The sequence below is a fragment of the Neodiprion lecontei genome, chromosome 4 (assembly GCF_021901455.1).
Source record: "Neodiprion lecontei isolate iyNeoLeco1 chromosome 4, iyNeoLeco1.1, whole genome shotgun sequence".
In the NCBI taxonomy this organism is placed as follows: Eukaryota; Metazoa; Arthropoda; class Insecta; order Hymenoptera; family Diprionidae; genus Neodiprion; species Neodiprion lecontei.
This window is the reverse complement of record NC_060263.1, coordinates 25,060,143-25,083,928: the sequence shown is the minus strand read 5'-3', so window position 1 is coordinate 25,083,928 and position 23,786 is coordinate 25,060,143. Positions and strand designations below refer to the sequence as shown.

Below are 23,786 nucleotides of genomic sequence, written 5' to 3'. Positions count from 1 at the left end.
GCTACAAACTCAGGGGTAAATGAATTCGCACAAATGTTACGTCTTGCTAAATTTCGTAACGAGTAATCTGCTGTGAGGGGATGGAGTTGACGAATCATTTTCCGACGATGCACAAATGCTCTTGGAAAAAGCCCTTTCTAGGTCTACACGTCCCGTCGAGAGGCCGCAACTCGGTGGGATCTGCTCGGGCGTTTCCACTTTAAGCTCGAACATCGGGTGCAAGCACGAATTCCCTCTCCCGCCAAGAGGGAGCCGGCGCACTTGCTATCGAGCGAACAGACCAGCAGACCCAGTTGCACCACGACCACGAGGCTCGCCCTCCGCGCGCCGCGTCCCGCGCAACCCTGCAATACGCGTTACACAGGTGCATGCGCAGCTACGCGCACACCGCCACAGTCGTGTGAGGGCGCATGTGTGCGCTTCGCTCTCATCTTCGCTACTTTCTGCACAGTAGGTATATATATATGTAACGAGCAAAGTTTCTACATAGGACGGACGCGTATGGCGCACTGGTGTGACGCTAGTCGCGGGGCATTATACCTGCGGTAAATGCAGGCGAGGATAAATCGGCGACACCGTCCGAATCGAAGAAGGAATCGGGAAGAGCACGGAGTGGTTGAGAAATATCAAGAAATTTCAATGGCACTGATGGAAGTGAATACGAGTGAAATAACATCCCTGATGTTTGTTAGAAATGCGTCTGAGCAAGTTCGAGTAACGCATGCTGAAATATTGACAGTTTGAGAAATGGTTGCGCGATTAGAACGCTCGAATTCATTGAATTCTCGTGTTTTTCAATTTCGATGTTAATAGTTTTGGCCTCATTTCACTCGCTGACGAGATCCTCATTAATTTTCTGACCAACGTTCGAGATATTTTATATTACGGTATAGTTATAACATATGCACAAATGTAAACGTTAACGTTAACGAACAACTTTGGTATCGCATTTACACAAAAGTGTTTTTATCCACTCCGAAAACGACTATTCGTAGAACTGTTTTCAAGCGATCTCTACGGAGAACAAAATAAGCCCAAAACACCAAATTGGATCGCGAAATCTACTACTAGGTACTTATGTACGTTTACCGGCGAAAGCCAGAGAATAAGTTTGCCGATGATTCACTCTGGAAACTTTTTTCCGAGTGCTCAGATTGAAGCACACTGGAAGGTAACATCTCTGGAGATAGGTTATGAGCATCGCACAATGAAAAATGTTAAACTTGTTTCAATTTTTTCAACGGTGTACTGCCTGTTACTTTCACAAACTTCCTCTGTTCTGAGAAAAATCTAGTTGAAGTTTTTTTTTTTTTTTTTGACAAATCAAACGAAAGAATCTACGATTACTGCAGTTTTTCACACATTTTCAACGGCTCCTAGATACAATATCTGAATTTTCTCGCAGGGCTAACGACGCCTTTGCTCGCCTTACACATCCACGGCTACGCCACTGCGCCACTTGTATGTACAGATGCATACATGAATATATGTATCCGTGGTGTGTGGAATAGAGACTTTTCTAACGGCGAGGGGGGATATGTGCCGGGTGTTGGAATGCCTGTGTGCCGTTCACATATGAGCGTGGGATTACACAGAATAGAGACACGTAGTGGTGGTCCTAGTGCCCCACTGACTCGCTGCCGTTCCAGGTCCTCTTTAACGTCCGCGCGACGTTGCTATTAGTGCATCCGCACGTGAGGCTCACATCCACCTTTACGCGCGTACATGTACCTTCATCTAGGGCTATACAGAGTGTCCTATTTTAGACGAACCATTAGGATATTTCGAAAAATGAGGCAGAGAGAAAAAATTTCAACGAAAGAAAGTTCAGGAGGTCGGTTGGCCAGAAATCGACACATGTTATTGACACTATTACGAGATAGTTGTAAAGTGAGTATTTGTTAGATTACTATTTGAGTAGGCACAAAGATCCCTCAAAAAATGCGAGATTTGAAAATAATGCAATTACGAAGGAAAACTCTGATATCAATGCTTTATTCAAAATCACTTCAAAATTGTTAGAAACTGATCAGATTCGTTTGATTTCTCTCGACGACGGATTATTCGATTCGAAAATATTCGGTTTTTTTTTCTACCTATTCACTGTCACGCGTTTTTTTATCACGTCGCCACCGTCGAAGTTTCAAGTTTACAATATCGCACAGACATCGGTTGTGATTTATAAATGGCGATATTGAATGGCCTACCGAAACCAAAGGGAAACTGTTTGAGTAACTTTGCGTAGGAAAATAGTCTTCTCGATAAAATCTACTAGATTTTTGAAGCTATTCGAACATTGAACATTTCTAACACCGTCAAACTTGATTTTCAATTCTATTTTTGTTGCAGAAACAATTACTTGTAACTCAATCGATTTTCTCGATTGCTGATATTAATTGTCACGACACGTCACACAAGGTATTTTCCATTGTGTTTTGCGGAAAACGAGCAGAATTTCGCCGTACAATTTTTCTTGATAAAATGAAATTCGTACGAAAACATGTTGATTCCTCGTAGCAGTCGAGGCTTTCCGCGAGCGTACATCGTTCTCAACTTCATCGTTAAACGAAAACCGGAAGCGGATTAGTTCAGTAGGGACAAACACAACTATTCAGTGGTGCAAATGGCGTCGCTTGGGATGCTAAATCGCTCTGTGAAACGCGCATGATCCCAGTCACGTTGGCGTTCATGCGTCTAGCTTCCTGGTGCTTTATGAACGGTATTTACGAATAATTGGTAAAATGATTGCCCGCTACTCCTGACCTACCTCTCGCGAGTGTGTTAGAACGGATTAAAAAAATTCACACATTTTTCTAATCTTAGCATTTACCATAGAGCCATTCCCTACGGTCAAAAATTGTTATCTTGCCACGGAAATATTATCGTTTCCTTACGTTACGAGTCGCCAAGTGCAAATTTCAGGCGAATACAATATTATTACCGTACGGAAACGCGTCTCTCTTTTATGATTTACGTACCCCGAGGCAATTTGTTGAATATTATGTATGTAAGTACTGTAAATACGTTACGATCCGTTGTTACGGTATAATTGCAAATTCCATTCGTGTAACGCGTGTATATCGTTTTCTCATGTGACGCGACAAACGGTCGAAGCCTGCAAGGCGTAGAACGTTAATAACTGGAAACCTGCATTCAATTTTAAAGCTGTAGCGTGAACGTTCATCCTTACGTGCAGGAGTCAAGACCTCTTGATTTGAAATTCGGTGACGTTTTGACCCAATGCAAGAGGATGCGTAATGAAAAATCCGCGATACTCATTTGTCGTTGGTTGAAATTACCCGAAGAAAACGCGCAACAAATATCTTACGCCATTGAATATGTGTGAACGTAATTACACATGATTACACGTAATTATATCCACCCTATACTTGATTCAACTAACACTTTGTAACTCGCACGCGAGCGCTTGCGATATTTGATTCATGGTTAAGAAAATATATCGTGCAGGCCGGTCTCGTAGCTGTCTTCGTAAGCACTGTTATATTACGTGCATGGTGCCGAGAGACGACATGATTTTCTGCTTCGCAACACCATGATGAGCTCTTCAAAGACAGATTCATGCCCGTAAAGAACGTGATGATCACTATTCACAGACTTGGTAATCAAACTCTAATCAAGCATTGATCAAAATGAAGCGTCAAGTAGATACTTAAAACGTTCAAGCGATACCAAACCGTCAAGTCTTCGCTGAGTATGTATGAATTTATTACATTCGTATGCTAAGAAGATCTCTTGGAAAGTTCGAAAATACGAAAATATAAAATACTGTAATTATACGAACACAAGCTGAATTTCGATGCATCGTTTCAGATCGCTTCAAAATAGCTAAAAATCTAGTAGATTCGTTCGGTTTCACTTTATCATGGCTCATTTCGTTCGGAAGATTGTAATTTCTACGAAGTCACCGAAACAGACTTTCTTTGAAACCTGACGTGTTTACAAATTTGACACGACATAATAATAACTCAATTATCGCAGGTTGGTTCAACCAAGTTTCAAGGAAAATTTTTGCGGGAGGTTAAAAAAAAAATTGTTAAAAATAATACGCGCACTCGGATGACGCGCTTTTCTCCGACAGTGACACAGTTTATGTCAAAGCAAAGCTATATGTGAACGCGTTACGAATCTGTTTGTAGGATAAGAACTGTGCGTGTATGCACCGTGATTGCATTTGAGGTACACATAGCCGTGGTAGGTTGAGTAAAACAAATATTCATCTATATATCCATGATTTACGAAGGGTAGAAGAGATCTATCTATGTAATCTGGCACAGCGTTGCGGCAGCATGGAAATGCGGAAAACTGCTACGATTCTACACGGTATTCATGATCTATACCGATGCTCGTTAATCGCCCGCGCAATCATGTCGTCGAGTCGCAAATATATGTACGCAATATACGGCATTCGAATTTATAGTCTTTCTGTCTTTTTCTCTTTTTACACGGCGAAAAACATGAGAAAATTCGGCTTCCGAACCGATAAAACTTGACCGACAAATGGATCGATGAAAATTGAGCATGAGATAGATAAGAAGTTTGTTTTGCACATTATCCGAGCTTCGAACTTCCAATTTGAGGCAGTTTTTGAGTCTGTTATACGGCGCGCGATGAAGTCACGCATAAATACGTCGCATGGAATAACAGGTTCGATTCTATTTCCTTGATTATTTACATCGGATATTACGTGAAAATTGGTTCGAATTATTTTCAGTAGTTGGTCTCATTCGGGCGTGTCTGCAGTCTTGTACGACTTGTCCAATTGATTTTAGATCGAATTATACCAACGGTACATTTGGTATGGTAAAATCCGACGTGGGAAGATGCTGTATTGCAGGCCATGACGTTCGGATCGAAGTAAAAACTAAACCGTTCCGAGAGCTGGACTAGTGTTGAAAAACGTCGATAAACTTTTTTTTTTCACATATCAAGTATTTCAAGTATTTAATCGGTGGAAATTGATAAAGATTTGTAATTAAAAATGCTCAACAACTTCCGAATTAAAATGCGGTCGAAGTTTGTAACGCTGAGGAAATTGACGCGAGAGATTTTTAGAAAAAATCGTTGCACCGCATCTTTGGAATTGTTTGAAAAATTCAACAAACTTTGATGAATCAAGAAAAAACTAATAGGTACTGGAATTTTATCTCGTCGAAAGTTTTGTAAAAATTGTAAAATAGCTTTCCTTGTTTGAAAATTTCCTTACGTGGACTGAATAACGAACACAAATACCTCGAATCAGAAGCGGGTAGTTCAAAAGCGCTCAAAAGTTTCGTCAACTCGAGTTTCGTTCAATCGTCGAAACACGGCGCGAAAACAGCAAAGTGAAGTTATCTTCCCAAATATGTATGTAAACGGATTCAACGTTTCACGTTTGCAACGGCGTAAATCGGTGGCCAATTAAGCTCTGCCCACGCGGTCTAAGCGCCTGATTCGCGTGGAGCAACGACTGTCAACCGCCTGGGTAATTTCCCCCTCATTTCTTTTATTTCCCTTGGATTTTCATCGTGGAAAACCGCCGTCTCATCCTTGGAGATGGGCCGGGGTCTGCGGAGAGATCGATTTCTTATTGTTAGCCGCGAAGCCGAATCGCGATCGACGATTGCTGGCTGCCGATAGCCAAGCCGAGAGAACAGTGGCTGCCAGATCGTCGAGGCGACGCGACGAGAACCAACGTGTACGACCCAAATACGAAGCAATGCCCCCGTGGCGAAAATAATTCGCACACCCGGCGCTGCCACGCCGTACGTTACACCTACCTATCCCACGTATTATATACGACGTGCACCAGACTTCTCGAGTAATTCCACATCGCTTATATTCGAAAGACGCCCGAGCTTCGCGTCGTCCCGCGGATACCGAAGTCAGACGCATCGCGGTCGTAAATTGCGATTAGGAAAACCCTAGATTTGAGATTTGACCAGCATGCACATCTTGACGATGCTGCTGGGCCGAAAATTGACGTTTGTTTGGAAAATGGTGTCGCGTGTGAAGCTCGTAAATCTGATTCTAGGGTAGATGTACGTACCATTTTTGGCCAAATTCGTTGCGCGTGATAAAAAATGTCTGGCCACAAATGCTACGTAAATCTTTGGCCGGCTTTGAGTGCTATGAAATTTTATTTTCATACAATCGAGTAGTCAAAAGCTGCACTGATATTCACTGCAGGAAGTATTCTTGCCATTTGACGAATAACTGAATAGATTTCTATTACTAGAAACAATTGAAACGCTTTACATGAGTGGCCAAGGATGGCGCATTGATTGGCCAGAAACTGCACCTTTACCCTGATTGAATAATGTTTTTATTTCAGACAAATGCAGCGAAACTATCTCGACGACACGTGAATTTGTGCGAATTAAAAATTACACCGGCTCGAGTAAAAATTTAAGTTTAACGAATTAAATTTACATCAGATTCGTATGAAATTAAAATACAGTAGTTGCGAATACTTCATTTCTCTAGTTGTTAGTATTACGAGATAACCGTGTGTTCAGTATTTATCAAACCGTTATATGTATAATTCGTAAGCTGCGATGATATCTTTCAAAATTAGGGAATAAGAAAATGTTGAGATTATAAACAATAGCATCGATTCAAATCGTTTATACATCTAGTAGATTCGTTTGATTTTACTTTACGACGACTCATTTTATTCAGAAGATTATTATGACTCTGAATCTGATCCGTTTCCCGCGATTCCGACACGAGTGCGTAACACGTTCTTTTTGATTATTGTCAAAACTTTGAACCAGTTATTCAAAAATAAGATTAGTCAGTAAGCACAAGCCTTGTAATAAATTTCAAAAATTTCCTTGAAGACATTGATTCAATGGTATAACGGACATCATTGGGAGTTCGAGTCAATTAGACTTGTATTTTTCATGCATAACTGATCACCACCGTAATAAGTTAAGACCTTAATTTTCCGTCGTCGATACATCTGTACAATAATGTCTTTAACAATAATGTCTGCAACAACGCGAACGATTAATACCTGTGTTCAACCTTCGCCCACAGTTTTTTTCTAGACGAATTCATAACGCGGCACGACCTCAACGCAAAGTCTCTTTTTCCTTGAAACTCGGGGCCCGTCAGGGTTTCAATTTGTTGTCATACAGTTTGCGCACAGTAATCTGTTTCCCATGATATTCACGATTTTAGAGCAATGATTGTACAGCTGAAAAGTCTACGGTAAAATTTTGCAAAAAAAAGAAAAGAAACCAACGAGTCGCTGACCACGTGTTATCTACTTTTAGACACGTCTAACACTTTCCACTTAAAGAATTTTCTCTTGTACAGGGTTCGGAAATAATTCTGCTGCAGACACCGAGTCGAAACTGTATTCTACTCATTCAACCAGATGAAAATCCATTTTTTATACCGAGAGAAAAACGTTGTCCACGCATAGTTTTGTAGGTCCTGAACCTTGATTCGTCGTTTAATGTACCCCAGACATTTTTAACGACTTATTGCGTGACCTTAAAAGAAGGTTTACGAAAATTTTCACCATACATTTTTCTTTCAGTCTATCAGTGCACTTCGGTATTGGTTAAAGTTTCCACGTAATTGGTGAGTTTTAAACGTATAACGGTTCACATGTGTCGGGATGGAACCGTGTTTCGGTGGCACGTGGTTAGGGAAATTCCTCGTTATGATATACCCGACATTGACTTCGTCATAGCGAAATAATCCCGCACAGTGTCTGTCTTAACATAAATTATTTCGCAATGAAATGGCAAGCCGTCGCGTCTGTTCAACCTCACCTATTATCCGTTCGCCGAGAAGGGAATCTTCTGCCTCCGAGTACCAGAGAAATCATGTCGCAGTTTCCACGGTCTGGTCGGAGTCTCGTTATTGTGACAACGTATTGCGGCATCGCGAGATTGTGAGAACAGCGAAATAACTCAAGTTTTGGGGTTCGTCGGGAGCACGGTAGAGTCGGAAAAGTCCCTGTAGTAAGATGAGGTTGAAATTGTCGTCACGATGCACGTTTTCGAAAAATAGTCATTTTTCAACCTTGGGATTGCGGATTGTCCGAAAATCATTAAACCGTAATAAAGCAAAACGTATTTACAGTGATTCTTGCCGAATCTTCATTTACGTCAACGATTCCAACTTCAACCTCGTCTAGTTAGTCGGGTTTCAATTTGATTTGAAAAGTACGGGCCTCTTATCGTTGAAAAACGGAGTCAAGAACCAAATCCCTTGAATTCGAAATAGAATCGCATGAAGTCAGTGCAATCGTTTGAAAAAATTCAAAAACTGCGTGCTTTCCGTTTGAAAATCAATGAAACTACAAAAGACTCTTTGGTCTTCGTTATAACGAAGCTAAGAGAACCTGCGATTCACTGATATATCGGTCAATCGATCAAGGGCAATGGAACTCTCCGAGGTGGTTGCCAATTGAGCTTTTCCGCTATCTTAATCATTCCTTGTTCTTAAATTCCTGCTCAGTGTTTAGAGGATACCGTTCTCGTCAAATTTGACTCGATTATTATCATCTCTTTTTGAGTGGATTTTCAAACCTTTACTTCGGGATCGTATCTTTCAACCCTGTTTCCCACTTTATGACTGTGCACGCACCCGATACACCGTACATCCGTAATAATAATTCGAAGCGAATAGGCGCTACTCGATTAAGAGGGTCAGGATCGGAAGCTGGGTCTCAGATGGGTGTTGCCCTACTCGTAGAATGATTCCGTTAATCGTGTCGTATCGTAGACAATGACCGCCAAGGTCGTAAGAAGGTAAAACTAAAACTTTGAAAAAATTGAAATTACTTTGTTTTTACACAGCAACCAGTCGACAAAGTTGAAGTTGGTAACTTGAACGTGACGGAAAATTATAAGAAAAAAGATCGTTACTTTGCAACTTTGGTATGATATTGAAGAAGTTGCGTTTTCAAAATACGGCGATGATGTCCTGCTTTACGGTTTACTGAATTTCAGACAATCCTATAACTTGCGAAGATTAATTTTTCCCACAAACCTGCATCGTTACGCTAGCTCAACTAACTTCAATCTCACACTAATCGTCTGCAATTTCTGACTGTGAATCAGTACGGGGAAACTAATTTTTTTTCAAAACTCTAACCCTCCCTAAGTGTCACTGATTTCTTTCGTTGTTGTAACGGATAAAATTTCTGCCGAATATGTGTTTTCCTCATTTGTCGATGTCAATTGATTCTGTCATTTTAGTCATGCGGACTGCCTACATAATCGTTCTATGCACTCCGTACATGTGAGCTTGTATCAACGTGAGGTTAGTGCGGTGAATTACTTGATATAAATCGTGTAACGCGGACGGAGAGGAGATAGGACGATATTACGCTAGATGTAAGTATGTGTGTTGGGAAGAAAAATGAATAAATACTAAAGAATCATCGCCAACCTATCGCACACTGTTAATCCAAAGACTTTCACTGAATTCACGTCACAGTTAACAATTTACGTTTCAGTCCTCATCGAGTTGTCGTTGCGCCGTTCTTTAAATTTTGTTTAAATTTCGTTTTTGCTTTTATGCAGCTGGATAGAAATTTTTTTCACCGAATGTTCAACATCGGCTCCAACTTTACATGTAATTACATTATTGTATACAATTAGCCACAATAACTGAGTTGCACAACTAGGTAAAAATCACAACACTTTTTTTAAATCACAGCTCTTGAATCGTCATCACCAAGTTTTGATTTTGCGTTAAATCTTGTGTTTTTCTTTTTAACGTGTAATAACTTTGTTCACAATTTTTCCAATTCCAACAGTTTTTTTCAACGTTTTGTCAAAGAATTAAAAATTTCTGTATCCTGCAGAATAAATGAAAATCGTACTTGAGTAAAGTGTGTTGTGCGTTTCAAAACTCATTCATCAGATCCAATTGTGATTGGTCACACAATGTATGTGACTATACACACACACACGCACACACAGGCCCGAGGTTACACACACAATTCAACGTTATGTATACTTATGAATGACAACAAGCTGCAGTTTGTACTGCATATTGTACAATTGCATACGGAACAAATGAACCAATAAACAGAAGTAGTAAAAAAAAAAAAAAGAAAAAACTGTTACTTTCAATTGAGAAACCGAAGAGAAACTGACAAAAATTTGTCAAACACTGTAGTTAGATACTTTGAGTATATTTTTACTATTATACAATATTATTAAATATACCGCTGCGAACACTCTTTAACACTGCAGGGGAGTCGCAGTTCTCTACGTCATGTATTATATACGTGCATCGATTCTCACGATAGTGGTTCACTTGTTTTCAAATACATTTCGGTTGTATGTGTACCTCGGCGTAGAGCAAGTAGAGGGGGGAGGTAGGGAGGGAAGAAAACACGGCAGAGGTATGTTTTCAGAATTTATCGAACGATCAATTGTTTTCTTTTCAACCGTCACATGTCACCTTGAATCGTCGCTAATCAATGAAACAACATCGTTCCCTGCACTGTGTACTGAGATTCGTCAAGTCACGATTTGAGAATAAGGAAAAACTAAAAATATGGAAAAAAAAAGGTGGAATTGAAAAACGAAACTGATAGAAAATTTGTTTCTATTTTAGAAAATTCTAAAAAAGACACAGGAAGAAAGGGTGAAAGAGAGTGAGAGAGAAGAGAAGAATAAATAAAAAAAAAAAAAATTTAATTTATCAATTTGTTACTTCATTAGCGACGTATTATAGTAAATTTCTCTTTGCGGTAGGGGAAAAATAAAATTCTTCAACCCCTTGTTTTACGTACGTAACTCGTGTGCTTGTGCCAGTGTGTTTACACACACACACATATATACATATGTGTGTATTATATAACATATGTATATATGTATATGTATATTTATATACGTATGGTTGTACGTGTGTCGGTGTAGGTGTAGGTGTAGGTGTAATCGCAACGAACCAACACCGGGGTTTATAGTTCGTTCGTTCGTTCCTTCGAAGAACGAATCGTCGACAGTGGTTCGCGCCGCGGTGGCTCTTGGTTGACTGATGCGCGCAGACTTCGCATCCCCACCAGTATTTTCCGCGGGCGACTATAGACCGAGAGAGAGTGAGAGAGAAAGGGAGCGAGAGAGCCGCGAAGTGAAAGAGCGCGGGAAGTTGTGGCGCGCGCGCAAGAGAGAGCGAGAGGGTGGGAGGGAGGGAGGAAGAGGGAGGAAGAGGGAGGGAGAGGGCGCGAGAGAGAGAGAAATGATCCTGTGGGCTAAATAATGGGGGGGGGGGTCCGCGGGGTTTGGTGGGGGGGCGGGGGCGGCTGCGTATGTGCCGCGGGAGGACGGGGGTGGCCGAGGAACGAGGGGACCGGGGAGAGGCAGGGGTGCAACGCGTACGACGTTGGGGTAGGTCCGCTGGTCCCGACGCGCGGAGGATGATCCGCCTTTGCGGCGCATCTATCCCGACATCGTCGCGGCCGCCGACGCGGAACTGTACCTATGTATGTATGTCTGCGTGTACGTAGGTATGTACTTTGTCAGGCGTTTCGGTTAAGCGTCGATGCTTTCCGTTCGTCGGATGAAAATTATGGCATCGTAACAGGTCGATTAGAAATTGTTGGCGCGTGGTTACCAGAATCGACTAAAAACGCGAGTCGCCGATTCTTTGTAATACCGCGGACGTGGTTGGAATGAGTTGTTTTTTTTGGGAGAGGGGGGGGGGGGGTTATATCCGTTTATTCTGCAAGTAGGAATTTTTGGAGGTACCGGATTTGAATATTTTTTTGACGAAAGTTTATAAATTGAAATCAGTAAATGATTGACGGTGATATTCTTCGTTTTTATCAGAAATTTTTTCACTTGTAGTGTATAACTGCAGTAGAAAAATCATACGATATTGTGTATATTAAAAATTTTTTTTGAAACTTACCGTTCTTACATGGAGAGAAAAATCTGAAAAAAATTACCCCGTTCTTACTAATCGTGATGTAAAAGACACCTAATGCAGTTTTTATTGATGCATGTTACAAAAATTTGACGACCCCTTTTTTCTCATGCAGCACGGTAAAAACTGCATTAGGTATCTTTTATATCACGATTATAGTAACAGCAGGATAATTTTTCTCACATTTTTCTCTCCGTTTAGTACATGAAATCTTGAGCCTAGATGGCGAAAACGATCCTTTTTACTTTCAAATACCCAGAATAGAAATATTCGGTTTTAAATTTGAAACCGCTCACACGACCTTTTAGAGAGCGACTAACTTTTTTCCACTTTTTTCTTACGTCGGAAAGTGAAAAATAGAAAACATGTCGATCAAAGACAAATCGAAATTTTTATCAATCTTATTATATCGATATCGCTACTGTTCAGCTACTTAAAGTAGAACTTATTATCAACGTATCGTAGTTCAGTCTGGTAGAAATGTTATTACTTTCAAAGATGACGGTTTTTTTTTTATATTCGAAAGAAATCTTTTATTAATTTCAACAGGTGGTGAATCGATTTCAAATAAAATCGTTCAAACATCAAGTATCTTTAAGTCATAGATTATCTTCAACCAAAGAGGCTGCTGCTTTTCGTAGTAGACAAAAAAATCGCAGATTTCCAATCGGGTATACAATAGAGTTCTAAACTTTGAAAGCAAAGTATACTTCAGCTTGGTTTTAAAATAATCTTCTGGCAATCACGTCTATATTATTTCACATTTAAGATGATCATTTTGGCACGTGAAATTAAATTTGAATTATAATTATTACAGTTTCTCTGCTAGAAAAATACATAAATAAAATAAATAGAGAAATAAATATAATCACCTTACCTGACCTAATGGAACTTAATTGCAAGGTGAAGTATTAGGCGTGCACCTCAAGAGTGAGAAACTCTTCCCGACAATACTGTCATACCTATAATTGTCGTTCCATGCGTAGATAGGTAATACAAATAGATTAAAAAAAAATTTTGGCACCGCTAGAAAAGCGAATAAAATACAGTGACAGAATGAATTTTTCAACCTGCAACCAATCTACAGTCCGATCAGTAACGTGTTTTTGTATTTGCACAAATTATTCCCAACCTGGAAGGTTTCGTTCGCGTATGATTAGAATGTGATTGGAGAAAAAAAAAAATTTACAAACGAATAAACCACTTGTTTTGCACATTTTTTTTCGAGGTTTTCTCAAAAGTATCCTGTCTCTGATCACTCAAATGTAGAATTATGATTTGTATTTTTAAATAACTGAGTATCGGAGTTTGACGAAAAACATAAGGCAAAAGATACACGAGCGTTAGTTGCATGCAGAAAAACTTAAGACGCTACATTCGAGTGCCGATCATTTGCAGTATTGCACTACGGTCCTTCAAGGATGATGACTTAACGACAACAAGTGGTTACGTAAGATCGAGAGAAACAGGAACTGAGAAGCAAAGTGAAGAGGGAAATGAAGGAAGATAATTATAGCAAGAAACTGATTCATTGTACCTGATAGAACATGAGGTAAGACTACACTCGAGTCGTGGGTGAAAGACGGAGTAATAATAGTTGCGTCGAATTTTTGATACCATTATACACGCGTTTCGTGAACGGCCGCATCTCCAATATGGCGCCATTGTACGGCCAGATCCAAAGAGGTCGAACAATGCGAGACTCCACCCGCCGATCTTCCTGGCGATCTTTCGGTTATAGAAATATAGAAACCCGTATAATGGTGAAATGGACGACGGTTATAGCGGCGAATGAAGACACTTGATATCGTACCGTTAGACTCTTTCAACTCTCATGCCGAGCACAAAAATCTATACCGAGGATGTGGGAGGTTTTATTTTATTTCTATTTTTATTTTTATTTTTTTACTTTTAGAAAAAAGAGCTCCAAATACCGTTTTTTTTTTTTCACTCTCTGCCTTATAGGTATGTAACCTGCAACGTGAAATGCGGAGAAAAGTTTTTACCCGGAGAAAGGAGATGGTTAGGCATAGGTAGAAAAAAAAAAACACTTCGAATTACGTCTCGTATAAGTTTCCTGTGCATTGTCAGTATCCTACTACGTATAATATCATACACCCAGATATTATTATATATATATATATATATATATATATATATAATGGGTATATGTATAATACCCGGAGCGGGTGGGTGGATTAGAGTTACCTGATGCGTGAAAATATACCGTTCGATGGGACAAGTTGCGCTTTTCAAAACTGCAGAACACTTGCGGCAGTTCGATATTTTCGTCGGGCTTCAATTATGGCCGTGTGAAAAAAGTACTGCGAGTTTATGAGGATGAAAAAAAAAAAAAAAAAAACAACGACAACGGTCACGTTAACGAACATTAAGGCTCGTCGAGACTTGTTACGTGTTTCCGTGATCGTCACCAAAGGCATTAGATGGTAGATCGCTCTTTTCTTATTCATTGAAGAAGACATTGTTGAGAATCACATAATTTTCAATTCTCACGAATTGTTTTCAATCTTGGTTGAGTTGAAGAAAACAAAAAAACTACGAGCCAATTATTCGTGATTTTCGCACTTTGTACACAACATGTGAAAAGACTTTTCACGCAAAGACGAAATTGCGAAATATTGAAACGTAAGATTTTTGCATCCACGGTTGAGAGGAAACGTACATCGGACTATGTGCCGGGTAGATATGCGAGATACGGGTGCATCGCATCGCGGTGGAATTATTCATTTATGAAATTTGCACCGACTTGTTTTAACGAGGAAACTGATGTTGCTGCTGCTGCTTATCTTATTGCCAGTCGAAAACTTTATTCACTTCCGAGTTCGCGGTGGGCAGCTCGTAATAAACTGCCTCACAGGTGTAACGTGTATACACATTATACGTATATGCATACCCTATACGTTATATATTCTCCGGTGTGCCGAGGTAATTATATCGTGCGATTAGACCATTTGCTATTATATTACCACTACCTGTTACGCATATCTTTACCGCTACGTGGCGATTTAAAATAATAGAAATAGATATTCTACGTGGGTACGTGTACAGTACACTTATTACCATGCACTGGACATTCATACCTGTACCCTGTATTCTTTTAAACATAATATACATATAACATATATACACGCAGACCAGTTATGGTTGTACTTAACGCAGTAATTGAAATATAGGCCCAGAAAAGCCCCGGATACAGGTGATTAATATTTATTCCTGCTGACAGAGAATTTACTGTTAGCCATGAGTGTTCTCGAGTTTAATTAAATGGTGAATTATGTAGCTGAAAATATTTTCCGGAGATAAGAAACGTTACGCTTGTCGAACTCGAAGAGCTGCGATTTTTCACCACTTTTGAGATGCACCCCAAGTTCACCCGCAGTGAAGCGAAATGAAATTTGTTTGACTGACCAAAACCAGTCGAACGAGGGGCAGAAAATTTTCGTCGTTTCGGTGAAGCAAGGTGGAGTGAAAAGGTGAAAGAGATAAAGGAAGCACGGTAGATACGGACCCAAGAACCAAGTTCTACGCGCAATCGTTCCCTGCAAGCAATCGTTGTAGCCTCAGCTATTCCGTATGCAGAAGATTCACCGCCAGTCGTGACATCGTTACTATCGTGACAGCTTAAGCGGGGAAGCAATGAGTCAAAAGTGGTTGAAAATAATCTTGGCATTAGCGTAAGTGCATCGGAAACGGAACTATCGCCATCGAGTTGTACCTACAATCGATGAGAGTCGAGGATATCTACGAGGAATTTGTGAAATTGCGTGACGTTGTTCGAAGACTTCTTCCCATTGGTCGAACGTCTGCCGACGTCACGATTTGGTCTGGCAGCAGCACAGGAAGCGGAGCTTCGGAGCTTTCGCGTAGTTGCGCTAGATGTTCGATCGGGTTGATATGAGGTACCCACTTCTGTCTAACTCACACCAACGCTTTTCTTGACCTACGATAACTTTAGATAACGAAGTAACGCGTAACGAGATGAATCTCAAGATACGAGAATCGATGTGTGAAAAGTTCGGTGAATCGGTGCATCCGAAAATTATTACCATTTCAATTACAGAACTGAGCTGTTGGCTTCAGTTATGTGACGAGCAATTTATCGTTCACCCAAAATCGATGGATCAACTGGATGCGGCATTGGTCAAGGGTTGCAAAGGTTGACTTCAGCTGCTACTTGCGGAATATTTCAGTGGGGAAATCTGATTGGGTGAACGGGCGATCTTTGCTACTATTATCAAGAATTTAAAACAAGTTAGAAACTGTTCAAGAATTGAGGGTGTTCCAATTGATGAGCATTAAGTAGCAGCTGATTGCAAATTTTCATTTTCTACATTTTCAACTTGAACGCTCAACTTCTCGAGTGTTGTTTATTCGAGCCCAAGTAATCTTGACCACGGCAAATTCTGGAACGGTATGAAAATGTAAACTTTAATGAAATATATTACATCCAATTTAGTAGAAGTTCCTCAACAATAGCAGAAGTGATTAATTTCTTCACGTCCTAGATTATAGTCACAATTTTTACAAAAAAATTGGTCCAGGTTTGGAAAATTTTATTAAAAATTAGTTTCGTACGCGCATCGCGCGAGAAAAATTGCGTATGAAACTAACTCCCTGAGAAGAATTAAGTTGTTAAAGAACTGAATTTTTTTTCTCTCAAATTTCATAGAAGCTGCAGTCTGCTTTGCGATTTGTTTCTATGGATCAACGATGTCTTAATTCTTTCTTTTTCTTCTTCTTCTTATTCCTCTTCCAAAGAGGGGTTACAAAAGTTTCCTCCCCGTAGAGAACAACAGTTTTTCCAACCGGATAAGAGGATCTTTCACGAACTTTTCCGCGGTTGCAAGCGAATAATACGATTCCGAATCATATACATCTTGTTTTCCATTCCTCCATTATTATCTCACTCTCACACTACCATCTTCCTCTCTTGCATATATACTCTTTGTCCGACCAGATCAGGACCCCCAACTAAATCATCCGACATTCGACTCTGTTCCGCTGGCATACAGCGATGTACGATCGGTCAGCTGAGCTGTTCCCTGAGCATATATCTCTGTTCGTCCGTGGTTACCTCTGAGCGATACACCTGTATAAAAACGCGTCAGTTCTGTTACCGCCAAAAAAAGCAACTTTCAAACTCGTCAGCAGCACGTTGTGCAACTTCTAGCGTTATGCCGTGTACACACATGCACGAGGGACTTACTACGCCTCTACTTTCTACACAACATCACGTGTCTACAGTATGACGCACAGGGTGTCTCCTTGCAATTCGGATATTGGTGTCCGGGCTGAAACCGAGACGAGCGGGACACTTTTTTCTGCTTTTTTCCTTCGGTACCGTAGTACCAAAGCCTTCGATCCCAGCTCTGCTTTTTTGCTCTTTGGATACCGAAGGTGCGGAAAAAATCGGGCCGGATTCAACGGTATCTCGCGTCAGGTCTCGTCACCGTGAAAAAACGATCTTCTTCATAAACTTCTTTTCACTCAACTGCGCCACGTTTTATACGAACGTATCGTATTCGCGGAATCGAGACTTTATTCCAGACATCGAAGCGGGGCGTTCACAGTTGCGGAAAATTTGGTTAACAAGCATTTCGCAATTTCAGACGGGTTCATTATTCACTACGGTTTTGAACGATTACCGTGGAATTTCCGAGTGACCAGAAATGTATCACGTAAGAGTTTGTCAAAATTATATTTCCGGGCTTGGATGTCGTTCAAAGACGAAATAAATACTCTAACTGCAACTTTCTCTATATATAGTTTTTAATTCCTTTTGCCAATATTTAAATAAATTGTAATATTTACAGATATTTTTAAACTAGTTTCGAAAATTTGACTGATTTATAAACTCGTGTAGGATTCTTCAACAATCTCTGATACCAGTAGAATACAGTCGGTTCAAGCTTTCGGCGCAAGCATCAGATTTGGTACCGGCGATAATTGCGATTTTTCGTGCGATTTTAGATGAGATTTTTTTCGAAAGTGATTAAATCATGAGACCTGTTTCCTGACCACCTTGTAGAGCGTATATATTTATCGTGTCTGACGTCATACGGCTATTGCGGCGATATCGTTGTACTGGCATATATTTATTTATCGACATAGTTGTACCTATTCCGTATTGATATGAGATAAATTGCATTGACCCTGTCGGAATCTGTGCAGCAGCTAACACTCGCCTGTCGTGTTATATACGCTGTATGTTCGAGCGTTTAAAAGTGTGTAGCAGTACGTATGCGTGCGTGCTTGCAATAAAGCGGAGCGATCTAATCGTCTATACATATATATGTGTGTGTGTGTATATACATATGTGCATATATTTATAATATTATGAAACATCTATCCACGCAACTTGCCGGGATGGCTATAATAATAACAGAATGTCAGCTTCCTTTCTAGAAAATAACTTGGAGCGTGCGGTATCGCTTCGAGACTTTGGTAAAAAACAAAAGAAAAACAACAAATAAAAACTACACCACCGCAAGCTCTGCGTATACAAAAATAAATAAAGATTTGATAAGATATGCCAAAGTGCACGAGCCGTGTGTTACGTCTGCTGCAAATTCAATCAGGGTTAACAAAAAAACAAAATGATCGAGCTTTGTTGTTGTTGTAGAGATTTTTTGCGTCACAGTTCGTTCTATTGTTGTTGACGGTTAATCAAAAGCCGAGTATTTTCACTGAAAGGAAATTGCGTGACAAGTTTTGCGGGTTTCAAAGCACCTCGCGGAAAGCATTTAGTTACACGAAAATAACTGTTCGGATTTAGGAGATCAAATGTTTACTTCTTGCTCGCACTATGAGCACTAAGACGCAGCCATAGAAAGTCGGAGGGTCTAAGCTCTCTAGGATTTTCATATTTAGCGTGAAAATAAATTAGGGGGGTTGGTTCGCCGAAGATCGATACTTTTTGTTAATTTTATTACGAGATAGCGTAACATTGACTATTCGTCAAATTTTTATACTCGTAAGCTTTGAAGATCGGTTTAAGAATATAAAATTAAGAAATATATGATTTGTAAATAAAGGCTTTGAAACAAATGTTTACATTTAAATTACTACTGAAAAAAGGGTAAATTTGTCACAAGTAAAATGCGCCAACGTAAATTGAAATCGAACTGACCTACTAGATTTCTAAAAATTTTGAAACTATTTGAAACGAATATTTAAGCTTTTGATTACAATCAAGTTATTGTCTGTTTTTGTGATTTAACGAGATCTTTTACGTCTACGAATATAATAATTCGATAAATAATTAATGTACGATCATCTCCTGCTAAAATAAATAAAGAGTAGAAATCTTTGACGAACCGACCTCCTTAATTGGAATATATAAGACACGATAATTTATACTGAAAAATTATGGGAAAGGTTTTATGATAAACATATATTAATAAATCCGTTATTAGTTGTACCAGTTTCAAAACTTGGATACGAATTGTGCAAAAATTTTGATGTGTTCGTGCGAAATTGCGTCACATAAATGCTGGACTCAAAATTGCAATTGACATACATGCAGAAACAAAGTTGACATTTAATTTTATAATTGTTTATCACGCCTATGTTGCGCAAAAATATGAGTCGTGTAAGTACGCTTTGTTTTAATTGCGATTTGCCCATTAGTGTAACAGTTTATTTTTTTTAATTTAAGCAGTCGCCGTAGCGCTCGCTATAACGAGCGTAAAAACAAAATGGCAAAATAAAAAAAAAAAAATACAATTCGAACACACAATTTCGTTGAGCGTGAAACTAATTACGAGATGCACGTGTGCATAGTTATTCGGCACGTATGCGAGTATATGTCATCACAGTTGCGTATATTCTACGATTTAACGCCCGGACCCGCTGGATAGTTCCTGTAACGTTATAACTTGTAAGCACAGATATTACAAGTGAGCGCAATTTCACGCTCTGTGTGCTTAAAGAAGTGTATTTTACTAATTAGATTATTACCGGTGATTATGAAACGGTGTTATTACACCTAGAGTAGAAACGCATATTGTATGTCATAGACAGTGAAACATGCAAGCTCTGGATTCTGTACAGCTAGTATCGAATAATTCCACATGCGCATGCCTGTGACCACCGTTCGAGAACAGCGATTCAACTCACGCGTCTCATCGTTCGTGGCGTGGAATCACGGTATTGGAAAGAATTAGCTGGCTTCGCGCTTAAAATCAACAGCAGTTGAGATACGCTTATTATCCTAAATGCATAACCGTGTATTTATAACGAAATATCGCTAGCTGTCACAATTCATTCACTCTACCGTACTGGTGCAATTTTTCAATCGGATGAACAATAAAATGCTTTCTGCGTGCTGGATAGAAATAAATCTATGATAATTACGGAATAGGCGTGGCCTAGTTCTCCACTCTCAGCTCGAAGCTTGAAGTGACGGTGATTGCGTCCTGATCTCACTTCAATGAATTACATTCAGCTCTTATTCTAACTGCGGTTGGTAATCGGCGTAACTGCGAACCGTATAATACCGATATGGCGGTGTCGGCGTCCGCGGAAACACAGATCGGAGTTCCATCGCGTGAATATCGACCATCGCCACGGACTCTGTGATTCGTCACAAATATACGTAAGCAAATACATTTCGTACAAGCTCGAGTCACATTTTCAAGTTTCAGTTGCATCCACGTCGCTGTCGCAGATTGTTTCTTCGTGTCAAAGGTACGTCGAAAAGATTCGTCATAGTCAACTGCCGAGAAAGTGATCGGTTGAAATAATTTAAGCAACGTGAAATCGTCCCACCGATGTCGAAGTAAACTTGAGGAGGAACGTAGACGTTAAGAAATGAGGAAAAAACGTTTGAAAATCCTCCCAACTTTTTCCTTATAATTGCAGTATTTTCGATTTTTGCATTTTTGAACATATCCTCGTCGCTTGCGAACATAATAATTTAATAAACACCAACGTACGATTATCTCGCCATTTTTGGCCAACCGCAAACCGCGAATTTTCTTTTAGTTCGCAGGGCGCGGAAACGTGGGCGGTTTGTTCAACGGTTGATACAAAATTGATTCAGCCTTGCATACGCGCAACAAAGATCCGATGGTGAGTTGAAAGTTTCGGAGTTTGCGACGGGCACGTGTAGCTATGTGTGCTTAGTGGGACAAGCAGGTGGTTCGGTGGGCAGGCATGAGAGAATCAGACATGGCAGCGGACTGTTCGTCACCAGAGATAGGAACTATTTTTGCTTTGAGTAAAATTAGAATAGGTGTATCCGACGCATACACCGCCATTTTGTGTCATTGTACTCGCTCGCTCATTTAAGGCTTCCGAGGAGGCATTATTCATTCATCACGCTTTGCCAATCTCTCTTTCACGTTCGCCTACACGCGTGCATGCATCCTATCTGTAAAAGATACGCCACTCGGTCCGAGACGCTTGTTGCAAGGCCGTTCCCTCGCCTCGCACGCAGTGTCTTAAGTATTCGTTTCGCAGAAGTCGAGAAACCAGCCTGCGCAACTTTTCTGTAAACGCGAGCTTAGTTTAGACGGAATAAGCGATGCGATTTATGCCCTTTTCGGTACAGTTTCCTCCAAGTGCCAAAAATAATCCGTGTATGCGGCGAGGCGAATTTTCGGATCTCGAATTGAGGATAACATTGAATTTTGATCGAAGTTGCGTGGAAAAGGGCGTGGATGAATTCATGAGAACAAACAGTGTGATTCCATAAATTTTAAAATGCATGCAGGCGTCTGACATTCTGACGACTTCGGTAAGTAACAGACCTGCATCACAAAATCGACGATCAACCAGATTTTTCTATTCATGTATACTACGAGAACAGCGATAAACGAAACGTCAATTATAATTTGATACTCGCAGTCGGTATAGGCGAATGTTATTTCTTAATATTAGACTTCCTGCGGATTCGTGTTGGTGGAATCTGACGTTTACACGTGACGGCCGAAAGAATTATTTTAAATAAATACATCCACGAATGTATCGATTAACTGTGTTCTTATGGATTTAGATATGGAACATCAGAATAAATGTAAATTCGTTATTTTCAGCTATCGAATTTCTTTCGAATCGATATTGTTCCCTATATTATACGTGTAACTCTTCACCACGAATATACACACATATGTCTGCATCTTTCACGGTTTTCAGAAGTGACCACCCTCTAGCAGAAGTTTTATAAAATCACACGTCAACATTTGTCAATATTGAGTCAATAAACGTTTTTTTCAGTCATATTTTAATCTGCATCCTTCGTCCGCTGAAACACTGATTGAATTTTTGGGATTTATTTTATTCCACTGCTAATCAGTGAGCTAAAATGATTCGTGAGATCTTCTGTGAATTTTATTCGTGTGTATTTTCACGAAGGGCCGTGAAAAGATGATAAATCATTTCAGATTTTGGAAGATCATCAAGTAAGCGACTGCCGTTGAGTGAGCATTAAAGGAAGGCGTAAGTTGAGGCAAACAGAGTAAACATACTTGCAGCTGATTTTCACTCGCTACGAGGTTATGGCGCTTTGTATTGTTTAGTTAAATTCTCTCATCGTTCGACGCGAGCAAACAGGCAATCCCAGCTAAAGTTTTCGTCGCTACGTAAGCAAAACGTAGCTTCGGTCGCCCGTTCTCTGGCTGCAATCAGATAATTTGTCAAAAAGCTCTCATCATTTGCTTAATAATCACAGATTAAACTCCATTACGCCGTATCCCAAGAATTCTTCCTCGCCGGATGTTTTAGTCGATAAAATAAAAAACCGCATCCCCTGGGGAGATCGGCGTAATATTTATATACGTGCGCTGAAATTCCAATCGGACCGACAGTCGGAGGGAAAGCGAATGCGGGAACTCGCATGCGGCATGCACTGCACCTTCCCGCGGGAACACGCGCACGTTTCGGACTCCACGGCGTGTGTATATTCCGGCGAAGCAGGATTATAACGGCATACCTGCAGGTTTGGCGGCTGTGTGTGTGGGGGGGGGGGCAAGAATACAGGGCTCGAGCGAGTTGAAATAAACGTTATTCGGCGGTGCCTCCGATGGTTTTCGGTGCTTTTTACCGTTACCCGGGTATGCCGGACTCGACTGTCAATGACCCGAAAGTTGGCGGATGCAAGCCTTTCCCCCGTGTGCAAGTGAATCCTGGAATAATGGGCTCGTCTCGCTGTTTCCGACGCGCACGTATCGCCTGTCTGTAGGTACACGACCGATTCAGATTAGGGATAGGTTTTTATTTTTGCCCGAATGTAAAAAACGTTGCCTTGATATGCAAAAGCCTGCTATGGTCCGTATATGCGTTACCAGCTATGTTACGCACCGATCATATGCACCCTGTGTATCGAGGAGAACTTTCGAAGCAGATGTAATCTTCGGTACATATTTTTATCATGGTGCAGAACGCGCAGCTGGTGCATACATATCTGCGTGCAATTTTCCCGGCTTTGAAACCTTCACTTGTACATCACACACAAGTACGCATGTATGATTCTCGGATATCCCATTTCGTATAATTAAGCAACCTCGAAAGTTGCCGCATTGCAGCGGTGCATGTGTGGATTGCATATTTACGTTGATTATAAAATCACGTTTGAGAAGAATTATTTTTTTTTTTTCTTTCAACACCAAACCGACGCTTTTATAAATCACACATCGAGGAATAAATTTCAGGGATGGCACTTCGCGTCGTTTGTCTAAAAAAGAGGTCTTTATACAATTTGTCTGAACACTATTCACAAAAAAAATTACCTTGGAATTTCAATTTTATTTCTGCATTTGCATAAAAGATTCTGCTTTCTGATTGCAATATTAATCGACTTTATTCATGTGATCCGTCGGTAAAATTTGCAGAGTAATCGAATCACTTGGTTTGCAATCTCACAA

At 40.2% G+C, this 23,786-nt stretch overlaps 1 protein-coding gene across 8 annotated transcripts in view; it reads right to left on the bottom strand.

Annotated features, from left to right (window-relative positions):
- The window catches only part of LOC107223862 (probable nuclear hormone receptor HR3), a 197,581-nt gene that overhangs the window by 76,725 nt on the left and 97,070 nt on the right, over positions 1-23,786 (bottom strand). For 2 of the 8 annotated variants that reach the window (XM_046737817.1, XM_046737818.1), the window contains exons 1-2: positions 10,882-10,993; positions 9,412-9,823 (exon numbers count right to left, since the gene is read on the bottom strand). The exons of the other annotated variants lie outside the window; for them this stretch is intronic. The gene's annotated coding sequence lies outside the window, so the exon portion shown is untranslated. Of the gene's footprint in view, positions 1-9,411; positions 9,824-10,881; positions 10,994-23,786 lie in introns of those variants that run through there. 8 annotated transcript variants of the gene reach the window in all.